The sequence below is a fragment of the Desmodus rotundus genome, chromosome 10, assembly GCF_022682495.2.
Source record: "Desmodus rotundus isolate HL8 chromosome 10, HLdesRot8A.1, whole genome shotgun sequence".
Lineage (NCBI taxonomy): Eukaryota > Metazoa > Chordata > Mammalia > Chiroptera > Phyllostomidae > Desmodus > Desmodus rotundus.
Window position 1 is genome coordinate 56,493,125 of NC_071396.1, and position 16,392 is coordinate 56,509,516.

Here is a 16,392-nt window from a genome sequence, read left to right on the forward strand (position 1 = left end):
CTCCACATGTCTCCATTTGATTTTCTGCTCGCGTTCGGGATACAACAGTAAATTTTAAACATGTTTTCAAAGAATTAGCACTTAGTTCATTAGCCTTCTCTTTGTATCCTAATTGTATTTATTTGTGCTCTCATATATGTTCTATTTATTCTTCTACATGAATAATTTGAAATGGGTTTTTTGTGTTTTCTCCCGTTGAGGTAGTGCTGAAATGTATGCATTTTCTTTTATAAATGCTTTGCTGTGTCTCAGATTTAATTAAGTTGTTTTTCTATTTTCATGTGTCTCAAAGTAGATTCAGGATTTTTTGTTAGTATCTTTAATTTATTGGTTATTTAAAAAATGTTGGCTAATCTTCAATTACTTTTGTTGTTTCTGGATTGTTTTCTTGATTCAAGATTTCAAGTTCCTTATAATTGGAGTCAGATAACATGGTAGATATAATTTGATATTTTTAAATTTTGGGGGGAATCAATTTGTTACCTCGTACAAGATTTTTCTTAGAAAATGTTCCATGCATACATAATAAATAGAAGAAAAAAGGAAACAAAATATAACCAGAGACATTGAAGTTAAGAACAATCTAACAATGGTCAGGGGGGAGTGGGGAGGGGACAGTGAGGAGAGGGAATTACAGGAACTACTATAAAGGACACATGGACAAAATCAAGGGGGAGGGTGAAGATGGGGGAGGGAGGTGGGTTCAGCTGGGGTGGGGTGGAGACATGGGGAGAAAAGGCACACAACTGTAATTGAATAACAATAAAAAATTAAAATTAAAAAAAGGGAAAGAAAAATAAATAAATAAAGGTGATAGACCCTTGTAGTCTGGTGTTCTAAGTGAGATTATATGTAAAGAAATATTAAACCAACTAATTTCCCATTGTCTGTACATGTGATTAATTTGGTTAAACATTAGTATCTTAGATGATCGATAAATGCTGTGATACCAGTTAGTTGCTTGATTTCACTAATCTGTAAACAGTTTTATTCTGTACCCTTTATAGAAAAGAGGAATAGGGAGGAAAAGTAAGAACACTGGCTCTGTAGCCTGAGCGCCTGCATTCAAATCCTGGGTCTACCATTTGGACTAGCTCCCTAGCCTCTCTGGGCCTCAGTTTATACAGCTGTGAAATGGGGTTAAAGGGAAACTCAGTGGTGTTATAAGGAATTCTTCAGTTGTAATATGTACAATAATTAGATTATTGCCTGGCACATAACAGTCTTTTAATACTAACTCTTAGCATTGTTGTTAGGAAACTGGGCAAAGTTGATGAACAGGTCCAGGACCTGCAAGAGCACCAGCAAACACTAGGTGGAAGCAAGAGGTTTTTGTTTTCAACTTGGGTTCCAGGCAATGCCCTGTACTGGCCCTGCACTGCTATGCATGCTGTGTTTCACAGAATGTTTTTCTTATTCTTGGACAGTTTCTTGGGCCCTTCCTTCTTGTAACGGTATGTTATTCCTGCAGGTAATTTGAGGCTTTTTATCCCCCAGTTGGTACCAATTACAGGACCTTGTTATCTCAAATTATACTCACACTGACTATGTTGTATATAAGTGTATATTTGCATTTGCTAGGGGACTAAACAAATAAAAATTATGAAATTACAAAAAAAATGTTCCATGCACATAAAAATTTGCTCAAATGTAGTTTTTCTTTAAAGGGCCTCTAAAGCCTTCAATAACAATCTGGTCCAAAGTTGCAGATAAGCTCATTAGTATCATTTAAAATATTTTTATCCTCAACTGAAAAAGTTTTAGAGAGTAATGAAGGGAAACAGAGGAATGTGGAGAGAATGAGAGAAAGGGAGGGGGGGAGAGAGAGAGTTGAAGAGAAATACTAATATCACAGAGAAACATTAATCAATTGTCTTTCCTGTGCACATTGAGTGGGTATCAAACCTGCAACACAGGTATGTGCCCTGACCAGTTGAACTCACAATCTTTTGGTGCAACACTTAAACCAATTGGGCCACCTGGCCAAGGGGAGTTCTTAAATGGCTAACAATACAGTATCTAAAAAATAAGAACTGTACTTGAACAATAATTTTAAAAAGTGAGAAAGTAAAAAAAAAACATTACTTTAAAAAAACAACACATTTAGCTTTCATGGGAAACATTAGGTGACTTCACTTGGTGTGGTGGGTACAACACAATATACATATGCCTTGTTATAGCATTATGTACTTGAAATATTTATAATTTTAATAACTAATGCCACACCAATACCTTTCGAAAAAATGATATTTGAGGTGTTTCAGAATCATGTTCTTTTTAAAAATTTGATTGTCTTATGTATTATTCTATTTTGAAGGCTTAGGAATAAATTTAATAAGCATGAGGCAGATGAGAAGACTTTTTCTACAATCATCACAGTTTCTGCATAATGTCCCAGTGTGGGAAGGCGGCAGAATTGTCTGGTACCCAGTCTTCACATTGACAACTCCTAGGCTCTTGTAGCATGCAGACTGCAGAGCCTTGCAAAAGGAGAACTGTGGTCCCAGAGTGTTGCTGTTGTGTAAGGATGTGCTTCCCCCTCGGCCAAATGTCAGAAAAAACTGTACGTTAGAGGCTTCCACAAATGCCACTCCAGTTGACAAGTGTTTCAAAGGATTTATCATCTCACTACATAGCCTGTGTGTCCTGGACAGAATTCTTGACCATGTCATTTCCTAAAGAACCCCCAAAACAGGAACAATAAAGAAGCACAAAGGAAATGTTGTGCTAAAAAGATTGTACCCTATAGGAAAAATAAAAGGGAGAAAAATTATGAAAGCTGCTGAGAACCATCATTTCTTTGGTTTCTTTTGTTTAACAGAAATGACAAAAGGATCCAAAACTTGTGCCAAAAACATCTGGGTTGCCCCTTCTGCTCTGCTCTGCACCTTGGGTGGTGCTGTCTTTCCACAACCATATGTGAAATAAAGACTGAAAGTCACATATACCAGAACAAATAGAAAAACAGTTCTATATCCTTTACCCCATGCTGCCAGACATGGGGTAAATATATCAAAAGTCTTACCTAGAGATTGTTCTATATACAGCTTTTGAAACTGGTAGCAAACTAGGGCAATTGTGATCAACTAGCTACAAGTGGATTCAACATTGTTTAATTAGAATGATAGCCACTCACACTCCCCATTATCTCTCTTTACCAGGTCTTCACTCATAATTTTCATAACGTCTCCTTTATTTATTCTATGGCACATAATTTAAGATACTTTTTCTTTTCTATCTCAAGTATTTTACTTCAATGTACAGACAACTATCCAAATATTTTCTCTGTCTGCTGATGGCTGTTACCTAAATACAAAAAATTAACCTCCGTGGCACAGATGATAATTCAGAAATTTCATAGAGTGAAGTTTCCTCTCTAGGGTTTATTTTACTTCCCAGAAGCATATCACACATAGTGGAAGTTCTACTCACATTCAGTAAAGGAGTACAGATAAAGAACTTATAGATTAAAAATTTCCCCTCTATATTTGAGGCTGAAAGAGAAGAGGTCTTGATCCTGTTGATGTTGCCCTTACTTCTTAAATATAGAGACACAAATAACAATGACAGTAGTTCCCCTTTGGATCCAAATGAGAGACCTCAGATAACTGCCTCAATATAAGTATAAACTAGCTTCATAATAAACATAAATCACTACATATATATAGTAATTAATTAAAAATATATAACAATGAAAAATAAACTGTTTGCAACCTGGGGGCATTTTCACACCACAAACACAAAATATGGCCAAAAAGTGAGGTAATGAGTTTAACCGAAGGGACAATATGGAGCGGTCGATTCAGGGTAGTGTCTATACTGGACCAAGGATGAGTCCTACTTTGTTGCCCAAACATTGTATAGCACACCACTATAACACAGACTTCTCTGTCCAAGTGGCAGATAAGTAAACATTCTTAACACACACTTGAGAAATAGAAATGCATATTTCTATTTCCCAAAGGAGGAAATAAACTCCCAGGGGACTGCAGGACCTCCATGAGTCCACAAAACCTGGGTTCTTGAGAGGATTGGTGCTGCTCTCACTTGGGGGCAGCTGTGGCTGCTCAGAAGTGATTAGCCTGAGAAGTCCAGTGTGGGATTCAATGGAAATGCCTCCTCTTCTCAAAGGTGGCAGAATTGTAGGAATTGACCTTGGATATTTCTGACTTCAATTCACTGATGATACTTATTCTCAACAGTTCAAGGGTTTTTTTTTTTTTCTTTTGAAAGACAATGTTTTTTGGGGGAGAGTTATTTTACCTCAGATTTGGTGTTTGAATTCCAGAAAAGAACCAGAGAAACATGTGGAAGAGTTTTTATTTATTGTTTACTGAATTTTATAGAGTTGATGTGGTGTAATAAATCAATAAAAGTTTCGAACGTACAATTTTATTACACATTATTGGTCTACTTTATTGTGCTTTCAATATCCAAAGTCGAGTCTTTTCCTATCACTACTTATTTTTCCCTATTTTACCCCTTCCCTTCTTTGATCACCATACATTTCTCCTTGTCTATGAGGATTTTTCTTTCTATTTTTTTCATTATTTCTGAAGAGCTTTCAAACCCATCTCTTCTGACATCTGTCAGTCTCTATTTAGTTCCCATGATTCTGTTTGTATTTTGTTTCTTTGTCTGTTTTGTTCATTATATTATACTTATAGATGACTCCATTTGGTCTTTTTATTTCTCTGTGTTACTTCAATTAGCATAATGCCTATCAATACCACTACAAAAGATATCTTTTGTGTGTGTGTGTGGTCAAGGAGTATTGAATTGTGTGAATTTCTTCATGAACTGCTTTTATAGAAGATTTTTAGTTACTTATTTTTAAAGAGGGAGCAGGGAAAGAAAAAGAGAAATAGAGAAACATTAATGTGTGGCTGCCTCTCACGAGTCTGCCACCAGTGTTGTGGTCGGCAACCCAGGCATGTGCCCTGACTGGGAATCGAACTGGCAACCCTTTGGTTCAGAGGGCGGTGCTCAATCCACTGAGCCTCATCAGCCAGGGCCTCATGCACTATTTTTGGGAATGTTAATTACTGCAGGAACCATAGAAAACTCTAGGTAGTTTCTTCAAAATATTAAAAATTAAATTGCCTAATGACCCAGAATTCCCACTTCTGGAATTGTGTCTGAAGAAATTGGAAACATTAATTAGAAAAAATATATGCACCCCTGATACAGATAGATCTGATTAAGATAACTCAGGTCATTGGGGAAGTAAAGAAAGGCAATAGGATGATTTTGCAAGAACAATGTTGGGCAGTCTAGGACGGGATTGTTCAAGAAGCTGAAAGCTTCCAGAGCCAGTGGGAAAAAAGAGCACTGATTCTCTCTAACTGGGAGGTTCTGGGGCTTTCTGGAATTCTCTGGATCCTGTGGTGGGACTCTCTGTCTTGCACTTTCAGGCTATTTTTCCAGAGGAGGCCTGAATGATTGTGCCACAGCTGCCTGAACTTCCCAATGCATTGCATTTTTTATGGGTAGGAACTCAGGGCAAAGCTTAGGGTCAAGCTGACCTGGCAGAGGGTAACAGGTTTATTTATTTATTTTTTTGGTATTCTGCAGGGGACAGGCTCTGAGGCAGAAGCCTGCCATTCTTCCAGAATTGTGTAGTTTTTGTATATTATGTTGTTTTTATTTTGTAAGCTAACCCTGTAGAAACAAGACAACTATTGAAACTAACAGGGAAAAGATTGGACAACACAGGTATTAGAGTTTAGCCTTAATTGGTGTGCTTAAGTGATTAAAGCTGTGACTTGATAGGCTTCAGTATCTGCTTTTGAAAAGAAGCCTTTGCCTCTGGAGAGCGACAGTGGGCAGCAGAACGCAAAGTACTGTTGGTAACACCCCTCTTTACTGCAATGAGATTTACATTAGCCAAGATTTGTAGGCAGACCTAGAGACCATCAGGATATGAATGGGAAAAATGTCTGAGGAACTCTTTTTAAATTATGCTTGTTCACTTATATTGTTTACAATTATGGGGTTTCCTAGAAAACACAGTTTGTGGTAATAGCAATTATGTTTGAATTTTCCTTTTTACATAGGTGACTCTAGTTTCTTACACTCCTGGCCGTTATAATTTTAGTAATATTTTAAAACTCAGTACTTTAAAATAAAACTATTGTTATGTTATCATTTTATTCCACTTTTAACTATCAAACAGCCTTCTGATAAGTGCTTTTTAAAATCACATTATTAGAGAAGAAAGAGGCAAAATGCAAATTCTGTACTTGGTGGCAGTTTCAAGATTCTAATGTGAAATTTCTGGCCACATTATCCATCAATATGTTTTTTAAACTGTTGCAGAAAAACTCAGAATGCAGAAAATGTGGATGAAATAGGATTATTCTTCTCAGGGATCTTATAATTTTTGTACAACTGTCTTGGTGGAGCTGAACTTCAGAGACTCAGGCCTCATAAACTGCTTGGCACAGGCTGGTAATGAAGAATTTGTGTGTGAAGGGCATAGGAATAAAGCCATCAGCTGCACTGAAAAAGATAAAAACAGTCAATGCTGTAAGATAGGCTTGGACAGAATCCAGACTTCGGCTAGGATAGCCTCACTCACAATGCAAGGCTTTTCTTTGCAGCAGATTCCCTGTGGTAACATGAGGACCTTTTTCTAAAGTCAAAGATTAATCACATTGTTAAATGTTCCTATGATCCATCATTATGTACAATGTTGGGAAAAACCCTCCAGATGCATAGAAGTCTCCAAAAATACCATATGTGCTACATGGAGAATAGAACCATATGGTGCCTATTTTTTTCTACATTTCTACTAAAACTGAAGCTCCAGAAATGTGTGCAATTTATTCATGAGTTATGCTGTGTCACAGAAAGTGCCTGCAGCTACCATGAGGAATCATATATGTATATATATGTAGTTGAATAAATAAACTCCATTCAACTTTGAACCAAATATCTGAGTTAGTCTGAGGCTTCTCTGCAGCCCCCAGAGATTCTTAATCTGGTCACAACAGGGACAAAATTAATGACAAGAAAAGTAGCATATATAATTTCTTAACATGCTCCTTTCCAGGTGCTTTTCCAAAGTCTGAATGGCCACAGGCCAGTGAGGAAAAAAGCAGAGATCTTCTCTTGAGAAAATGGAATGTTATAAATATGAAGAACCTCAGTATTTCTATCAGTATATTATGCACAACAAAGCACCAGGTATGCACGGGCCATGGCTGATACAATTAATCTCACTAAAAATTACACAAATTTTATTTAAGTACCGACTTTCAGAGAGGCAAATTGAGGCTCAAAGGGATGATGAATGTTCCCAAGACAGAAGCTAAAGGTAGACAGGGTCACCTTGTGCTCTTGAGAAAGCCGGTAATCACCTAGTGAAAACCTGGTCCATGATATACAGTGTGGTATTAAATGCCAGATGGTCGAACAGCAAGGGAGTTATGTACATGGTTGTTCTACATTGAATGATTACTGCCACAGATACATGGGACACCTCTTTCTATTGCCTCCTGGATATCCCTCAAGGCATAAGTTTCATTCACAGATAAGCTGGTGTTATCTTCACACCAAGTAAGTAGAAAAGAGACATAATGCAGGCAACATCCCTAGGAACCATCAAAAGGATCATGGTGTGAACATCACCCAGAAAATCTGAGTTCTTTATGGACATGGTTGGAGGAATGAAGATTTTTAACATAAAAATATTCTGAGCTATAAATCTACAACTTCTGTTAACTGGTTTGGAAAACTACATACAGTTATTTTTTTCAGGTCATTTTCTTAGGTGAGGAAAAATAGATCTTCCTGTAGGAAGTCTGTCTTAGGAGCATTGTCCCAGTGACTCTGCAAGAAATACCCTGAGTGTAGAGACTAGAATACAGAAGCTTATGGATTTGAATGGCTGCTCAAGTTCCTTCAGGTCAGAACTGACAACCCTCTAAAACACATCTCTCCATATTCCCTCTTAGCTACGGAGGCTTGATTTGCCCCTGACATGAAGCAAAACGATCTGCAAAATGTCATTGTTTTCCAATTTGGAGACACTGTGAAAAAAAAAAAAAAGACTCATTATAATAACTTAAAATTTCATTTTTAACATTTTTATTTATTTTTAAAACATTTTTATTGTTGTTCAAATACAGTTTTCTGCCCCCCCCCCAATTTCCCACCACCCTAGCCCTCCCTAACTCCTTCCCCTATTTCCAACTCCCCTTGTTATTGTCCATGTGTCCTTTACAATTGTTCTTGTAAACACTTCACCCTTTCCCCCCATTATCCCCTCTTCTCTCCCCTCTGGTCACTGTCAGCCTCTTCTCAATTTCAACGTCTTTGGTTATATTTTGCTTCCTTTTTCATTTTGTTGACTAGATTCCTGTTAAAGGTAAGATCATATGATATTTGTCTTTCACCACCAGGCTTATTTCACTTAGCATAACACTCTCCAGTTCCATCCATGCTGTCAGAAAGGGTAGGAGCTCCTTCTTTTTTTCTCCTGCATAGAATTCTATTGTGTAATATACCATAGTTTTTGGATCCATTAATTTACTGATGGGTACTTAGATTATTTCCAGCACTTCGCTATTGTAAATTGTGCTGCTATGAACATTGGGCTGCATAGGCAATTTTGGATTGGTGTTAAGGATGTTGATTGTTTTTCCTTTTGCAGTAAATCAAGTTTTGATACCCTCATTATGAACATTATAGATTTGGCAAAGGGGTAATTGGACAATTTAGTTGGTGCAATACTCCACTACAGGGAAAGAATTTGAGCCAATAACACAGGAATTGAGAAGCCTTTATGTGGCCAATGAACATCTGATAAATCCTTATAGTATCAATGACACAAGGGGCTATGAAGGAGCCATGAGAGCATGAACAACCTGACACCAGGGAGGTTTAAAACTAAAAGAAGAATTATGCCTGCCTTTCGGGTCAAGTCCCCATTAGGTGGTGTGTGAGAGGCAACCACACATTGATGTTTTCTGCCTCTCTTTCTCCCTCCATTACACTCAAAAAACAAAGAAATAAAACCTTTAAAAAACCCCTCAGAACCAGATGCATGTTCTGGCCAGATGGTGGGGTAGGTAGTAACCCTTCACTTCCTAGCACAACCAAAAGTAGGATAACAACCAATCTAACATCAATAAACAACAAGAAGTGCCAGAAAAACAAACTGCATGGAACTCCAACAACCAAGGAATTAAAGAAACAGTCAACCAGGCCGAACAGTCCTGTAAGATGGACAGATGGAGAGAACATGAGGTGAGGCTTTGAACTCTGTGGGTGGCCAGGGCTAGCTGAGAGAAACCATGGGGAGGCGATGGACAATGTGGGAGGGGATGGCTAATGGGAAATTGAGACTCAGATCTGACTGTGGAGTACACTGGGGGTTGATGTGGTTGGAGAGACTTCCAGGCTCACAGGAGGGTTCAATGGAAAGTGGGCTAGAGCCAAGCTGGTGAGCTGCATTGTTCCTTCTCAGGCCCCTCCCAGACAGGGAGGAGGGCAGAGACGTGAAGCCTCATTGGAGGGTAGTAGCAGGAAGGCATAGGCTGCACTACTGGGGCAGGTGGGACAGTGGCTGGTGGACAGGGTGAGGCAGCAGCTGGTGGAGCTGGTGTTCTCACCTTTGGATGTTGATAAACCGGGAGGAACACCTGGGGAGTGAGGCAGTCCATGCAACCTGGAGTTGCAATGTGGGGGAATAAATCCTTAAAACCTCTGACTGAAAAAATCTGTGGGTTTTGTGGTGGCAGGAAAAACTCCCAGACTCACAGGAGGGTCCATTGGAGAGACCCACAGGGCCCTAGAATGTACACAAAACCACCCACACAGGAATAAGCACCAGAAGGGCCCAATTGGCTTGTGGGTAGCAGAGGAAGTGACTGAAACCAACCGAGAGTGAGGTAAGCGGCATTGGTTCTTATCAGAAACCTCCCCAACATACACCTCTACCACACATTGACATGGGGTGTACCCCCCTGGCAAATACCTAAGGCTCCACCCCTTACTATGTAACAGGTGTGCTGAGGCAAAAATATATGACCCCAATGAAAGAACAGATCAAAGCTCCAGACAAAGAACAAGTAAGTGATGAAAAGATAGCCAACCCATCAGATGCACAGTTCAAAACACTGGTAATCAGGATGCTCACACAAATGGTTGAGTATGGTCACAAAATAGGAGAATGAAGGCTGTGCAAAGCAAAATAAAGGAAAATATACAGGAAACCAACAACGACAGGAAGGAAACTGGGACTCAAATCAATGATTTGGAACAAGAGGATGAAATAAACATTCAACCAGAACAGAATGAAGAAAGAAGAATACAAACAAATGAGGAGAGGCTTAGGAACCTCCAGGAGAATTTTAAACATTGCAGCATCTTCTTAATCAGATGGAGTACCAGAAAGAGAAGAAGAGCGAGACATTGAGCACTTATTTGAAAACATAATGAAGAACTTCCCTAATCTGGCAAAGGAAATATTCCTCCAGGAAGCAGAGAGAGTCCCAAGGAAGTTGGACCCAAGGAAGCACACACCAAGGCACATCATAAACACATTACCCAAGATCAAAGATAAGGAGAGAATCTTAAAAGCAGCAAGAGAAAAGGAGACAGTTACCTATGAAGGAGTCCCCATAAAACTATGAGCTGATTTCTCTAAAGAAACCACATGGGCAAGAAGGGGCTGGAAAGAAGTATTCAAAGTCATGAAAGTCAAAGACCTACAAGCTAGATTACTCTATCCAGCAAAGCTATCATTTAGAAAGGAAGGGTAGATAAAGTGCTTCCTAGACAAGGTCAAGTTAAAGCAGCCCATCATCACCAACCTTATTATATTAAATGTTATTGGGACTTATCTAAGAAAAAGAACAAGATCAAAAATATGCAAAGTAGAATGATAAACTCACAACTAGCAACAACCGAACCTCAAAACAAAAACAAAAACAACAAACTAAGGAAACAGCTAGAACAGGAGTGGATTCACAGAAATGGAGATCATATTGAAGGTTATCAGTAGGGGTGGATGGGGAGCAGAATGGGGGTAAAGTACAGGGATTAAGAAGCATAAATGGTAGGTACAAAATAGACAGGGAGGGGTTAAGAATAGCATAGGAAAAGGAGAAGCCAAAGAACTTTTATGTATGACCCATGGACATGAACTAAGGTGGGGTAATGCTGGTGAGAGGTAGGATACAGGGTGGAGGGGGATAATAGGGAAAAGAAAAATGGGACAACTGTAATAGCATAATCAATAAAATAGATATAAAAATATAAAGGAAAATCTCAAAGGATGCCACAGGTTTAAAAAATCACAAGAAAACATTACGAACAATCACATACAAAAGCATTTGACGATATAGATAAAATGGAGTTTCCTCAGTAACATAGAGCCTCCCAAGTCTCAACTAGAAAGAAACAGTGAAGGTCTATAGAACAATTCCCAGCAGTGAAAGGGAAGCTGGAATGAAAACTCCCAAAAAACAAAATCCCAGGACCAGATGGCTTATAGGCGAAGTCTGCCAAATATTTAAATGATAATTAGTACATTTTGTCTTCAAACTATTTTAAAAACCATAGAATAACACTGGAGAGAGTGTATGAGGGTATTGTCACAGTGGCTTTTTTTCTGTAAAGCAGTGAGAAGGTACTAGGACCTCATTTGGGAGAATCCCTGCAAAACTGTTCCCCACCTCTGTGCTTTGATCCCCAGCATCACATGTTTTGTCTTTCACTTGGCAATCACTTCCTAGCATGGCATGTGGGAGTGGACCAAGTTAATAGCCTGATGGCAATTTGACCTTATTCTCATCCTGTCTGGGCAAAGAATCCACCAAAGAAAAGGGAACAGGTAGGTGTGTAAGAGATCACCAGAGGCTTTCATGAGAAATAATTTAGAGTCTCTCAGAGAAATGTGATGCCTCTGAGGGAGTTAGGAATGTCAGTGAGTTTTCCATACCTCACACTTTATCCTCTGTTCCTTCAGTGACTGGGTGTCCATAAGGTGAAATGTGCAGATTGGCCCATTATCACATCAATGTGGTTGGAAAAGGAAAATAATGAAATTTTTCAATATGTCTGCTAAGGGTTTGACATCCAAAATTTATAAAGAATGTAGAAAATCAACACCAAAACATAAACAATCCAATTTTAAAAATTGGAAAAGAACTTGAATAGACACTTCTGCAAAGAGGGCATAAAAGGTTAATAGACTTATGAAAAGATTCTCAATGACACTAATTAGAGAAATGCAAATTAAAAGCTGTTATATTAAAAGTGAAATGTCATGTGTTTTGAAGTGTTTTTTCTTTTAGGCAATAAAACACAGTGATTTGCATAGTAAATTATTAATAAAAGTCTTTTTTGAAAAAATATTGTGTTTATTTACTTTTAAAGAGAGGGAAAGGAGGGAGAAAGAAAGGGAGAGCAACATAAATGTGTGAGAAAAACATTGATCGGTTGCCTTTCAAGTGCTCCCAAAACGGGACCTGGCGTGTATGTGCCAGTGACCTTTCAGTTCATAGGCTGATGCTCAATATGCTGAGCCACACTGGCTAGGGCAATAAAATCCTTTATAAATATTTATGATGTCAAGTGTTTTAATGTGGCAGTTAAGGTAATTATTTATAATTAATTTATTAATATATAGTATTATAAATTAAAATTACTGCTCTTAAAAATTTCATTCCATGTTTATTATCACAAGGACATTTTGAGTCAAGTGCATTTTAATCTCAGTATTTCAGATAAAAATCACAAAAGATAAATTTTATACATTAAAATGACCACCTATCTCTGGCAGTTCCAAAATTTTAGACTTGGAACTATATACATTTTTAGCTCTTCATTTCCTCTATAAGTGCAGAAAAACACTCAAGGAGAGTGTGGATAAACCTGAAAAAGAAATGGGCTTTCTCACCAGTGGTTCTAACCAGGTTTTGTACAAGTGACTCTATGGAACTTGACTTTACAGGGTCTGGCTACATGTCCTTTTATGGCACAAACCAGTGATGATGAAGGTAATGGTGATGGACACCACCACAGAGCCAGCACCTGAAATGAGATAAAATAGAAGAAGACGCAAATTAGGATGGGTTGGAGAAAATCTAGGATTCCACCTTGCCTTCGTCACCCACAAACTAATACTCTCCAATTAAACTTATGTTCTGTAGAAACATGAGGTTTTTCTTCTGGACACAAAAATCACTCCCTTTGTATAAGGTCCTGTGACCCATCCTCATCCAGCCACCATTGGAAAAATGCCACCAGATGCAACAAAGGCTATGAAAATACCTTACGTAACCTATGGCAAAGAGATTTCAAATAACATCTTCTACAAATGTCTGACTCTCCTACTAAATCTGGAGTTAACAGATTTTGTTCTGCATCCTTCACTAGTGTTGCAAATTGTCTCAGAATGTGTCTACATTAGCAGGTATATAATGTAGTTTTATGAATGAAATGTATTCAAAATCATATGAAAAATCTGAGTGAGCCTTGGGATTTTTGCTGCCTGCATGAATGCCTTATATGCCCACCACAAAACACAAACCAGGACCCCATAAATGGAATCACAAGCTGCTTGAGGGTTGCTTTTCATACTTTTTAAAACTCATAATGGACACAGGTAAATAAGGAAAAAGGTAAGTGATTTTTATGGTAAGTTGAAATTCATGAAATACAGCCACAGCTGGGCCAGCAGCATATTCTTCAGGAAGAAGCATCAGGGGGAAACCTGCCATGATGGATCCATTTAATCCATCAAAAATTACACAAGGTTTATTTTATACCACCCAATTTTGAGAGATGCAAACTGTGTCTCATACAGATGATGGGATACTCCCATGACACAAACTAGATGTTGGCAGAGTAACCGTGAGCCAAGGGGATGACCAATGCCCACCTTCTGAAAAGCATGTACAGAATGTGTTGTTTGGTGTTATGCCAGTTAAGTGAGCAGGTAGGTAGTCATGTAAACGATGGTTGTAAATAGGAAGGTTAGTATCATACAACACTTGGTCTCAATAAATTCACTCAGAAATGGGGCTGTGGATAGAAAGATAGCCAGATGAAATATTTATATATATAGTAGCTGTAGCCTGATTCCAAACTGAATAGGCTGGAGTTGTCACATTGTTATCTCTCTGTGATTTTAGCTACTTTATTGCAAACACCCTGACGGTGAATTTAGCATTCTATTAAATGGAAACCGCCCTTGTGTTCTAGTCCTCAAATCTGTTTTTCCATTGGTCATTGATGAGCACTTGTTTTTTTCAAAATATATTTTATTGATTATGCTATTACAGTTGTCCCATTTTCCCACCTTCACTCCCCTCTGCCCTGCACACCCCCTCCCTCCCACATTCCCCCTTCCCTTTAGTTCATGTCCATGAGTCATACATATAAGTGCTTTGGATTCTACATTTCCTACACTATTCTTACCCTCCCCCTGTCTATTTTATACCTACCTTTTATGCTATTTATTCTCTGTACCTTTCACCCCTCTCTCCTCCTCCCACTCCCCTGTTGATAACCCTTCATGTGATCTGCATTTCTGTGGTTATATTCCTGTTCTAGTTGTTTGCTTAGTTTGCCTTGTTTTTGTTTTAGGTGTGGTTGTTAATAACTGTGAGGTTGCTGTCATTTTACTGTTCATATTTTTAATCTTATTCTTAGATAAATCCCTTTAACATTTCATACAATAAGGGCTTGGTGAGAAGCACATTATCTGCCCTTCCATCTAAATGAAAGCTTTGCTGGATACAGCAATCTTGGATGTAGGTCTTTATCTTTCACGACTTGGAAAACTTCTTTCCAGGCCCTTCTTGCCTGTAAGGTCTCTTTTGAGAAATCAGCTGACAGTCTTATGGGAACTCCTTTGTAGGCAACTGTGTCCTTTTCTCTTGCTGCTTCTAATATTCTCTCCTATTTAATCTTGGGTAATGTAATTATGATGTGCTTTGGTGTGTTCTTCCTTGGATCCAACTTCTTTGGGACTGTCTGAGCTTCCTGGACTTCCTGGAAGTCCATTTCCTTTGCCAAACTGGGGAAGTTCTCCCTCGTTATTTTTTCAAATAAGTTTTCAATTTTTTGCTCTTCTCTTCTCCTTCTGGTGCCCCTATAATTCGGATGTTGGAATGTTTAAAGATGTCCTGGAGGTTCCTAAGTTCCAGTTTCCTTCCCATCACTATTGGTTCCCTGTACATTTTCCTTTATTTCACTTAGCATAGCCTTCATTTTTTCATCTAATTTCTGACCAAATTCAACCAATTCTGCGAGCATCCTGATTACCAGTGCTTTGAAATGTACATATGATAGCTTGGCTATCTCTTCCTTGCTTAGTTGAATTATTTCTGGAGCTTTGATCTGTTCTTTCATTTGGGTCATTTTTTTTGTCTTGGTGCACCTGTTACATAAAAGGGTGGAGCCTTAGGTGTCCACCAGGGCAGAGCAACCCATGTTGCTGCGCTGTGACGCTGTATGTGGGGAAGGGGTCCGAGAGGGAACAATGGCGCTTGCTCCACTCTCTGCCAGATTTCGGTCACTTCCTCCACTACCCACAATCAAATTGGTCCTTTCTGGTGCTGCTTCCCATTGTGTGGGTTTGTGTATGTTCCTGGGCCCTGTGGGTCTCTCCAACAAACTCTCCTGTGAGGCTGGGAGTTTCTCCTGTGGCCACTACAACCCTGACAGGTGTTTTCAGTTCAGTGGTTTGAGGCTTTATTTCCCCAAGCTGGAGCCCCAGGTTACTCAGTCTGCTGCTGGGTCCTCCAGCTGCTTCCTTGCCAGCCAGCTGCAACCTTGCCCACCCCACTCCACAATCTGCTGCTTCACTGGGTCTGCCAGCTGCTGTCTTACCCTCCCTGGCCCTCCAGCCACTGCTGTGCCACAAGTCCACTCTGCCCAGCTGCTTGTTTCCACTCCTCCTACCGGTCTCGATGAATGTGTCTTCTTTAAATCCTTGGTTGGCAGACTTCCATACAATTTGATTTTCTGTCATTTCTGGTTGTTTTTGTTTTTAAATTGTTGTTCTTTTTGTTGTGCAAGGAGGCACAGTGTGTCTAACTACAACTCCATCTTGGCCAGAAGTCCCAGCTGATGAGCACTTGTGTTAATGATACTTTGAAGCACCTGTAAGCACGGTTATCTGAAAGACAGACTTCCTCCATCCTGAGTCGTCATAGAGATTCCTTGTTGGAATGTGCTATTTCTCTTCCTGAGATCATTAAGTATTTTCTACTTTTAAAATTTGGAATCCCCATAATAGGAGTATCAAAATTCAATTTAAAGTAAACCAAAAGCAACCAGTATCTTCATTTGAGATCAAGAAGGTTCTCATTGTGTATTGTTTCTGCACAATGTCTCCAGATTGGGAAGGATAGACATCCTGCAGATATTTCC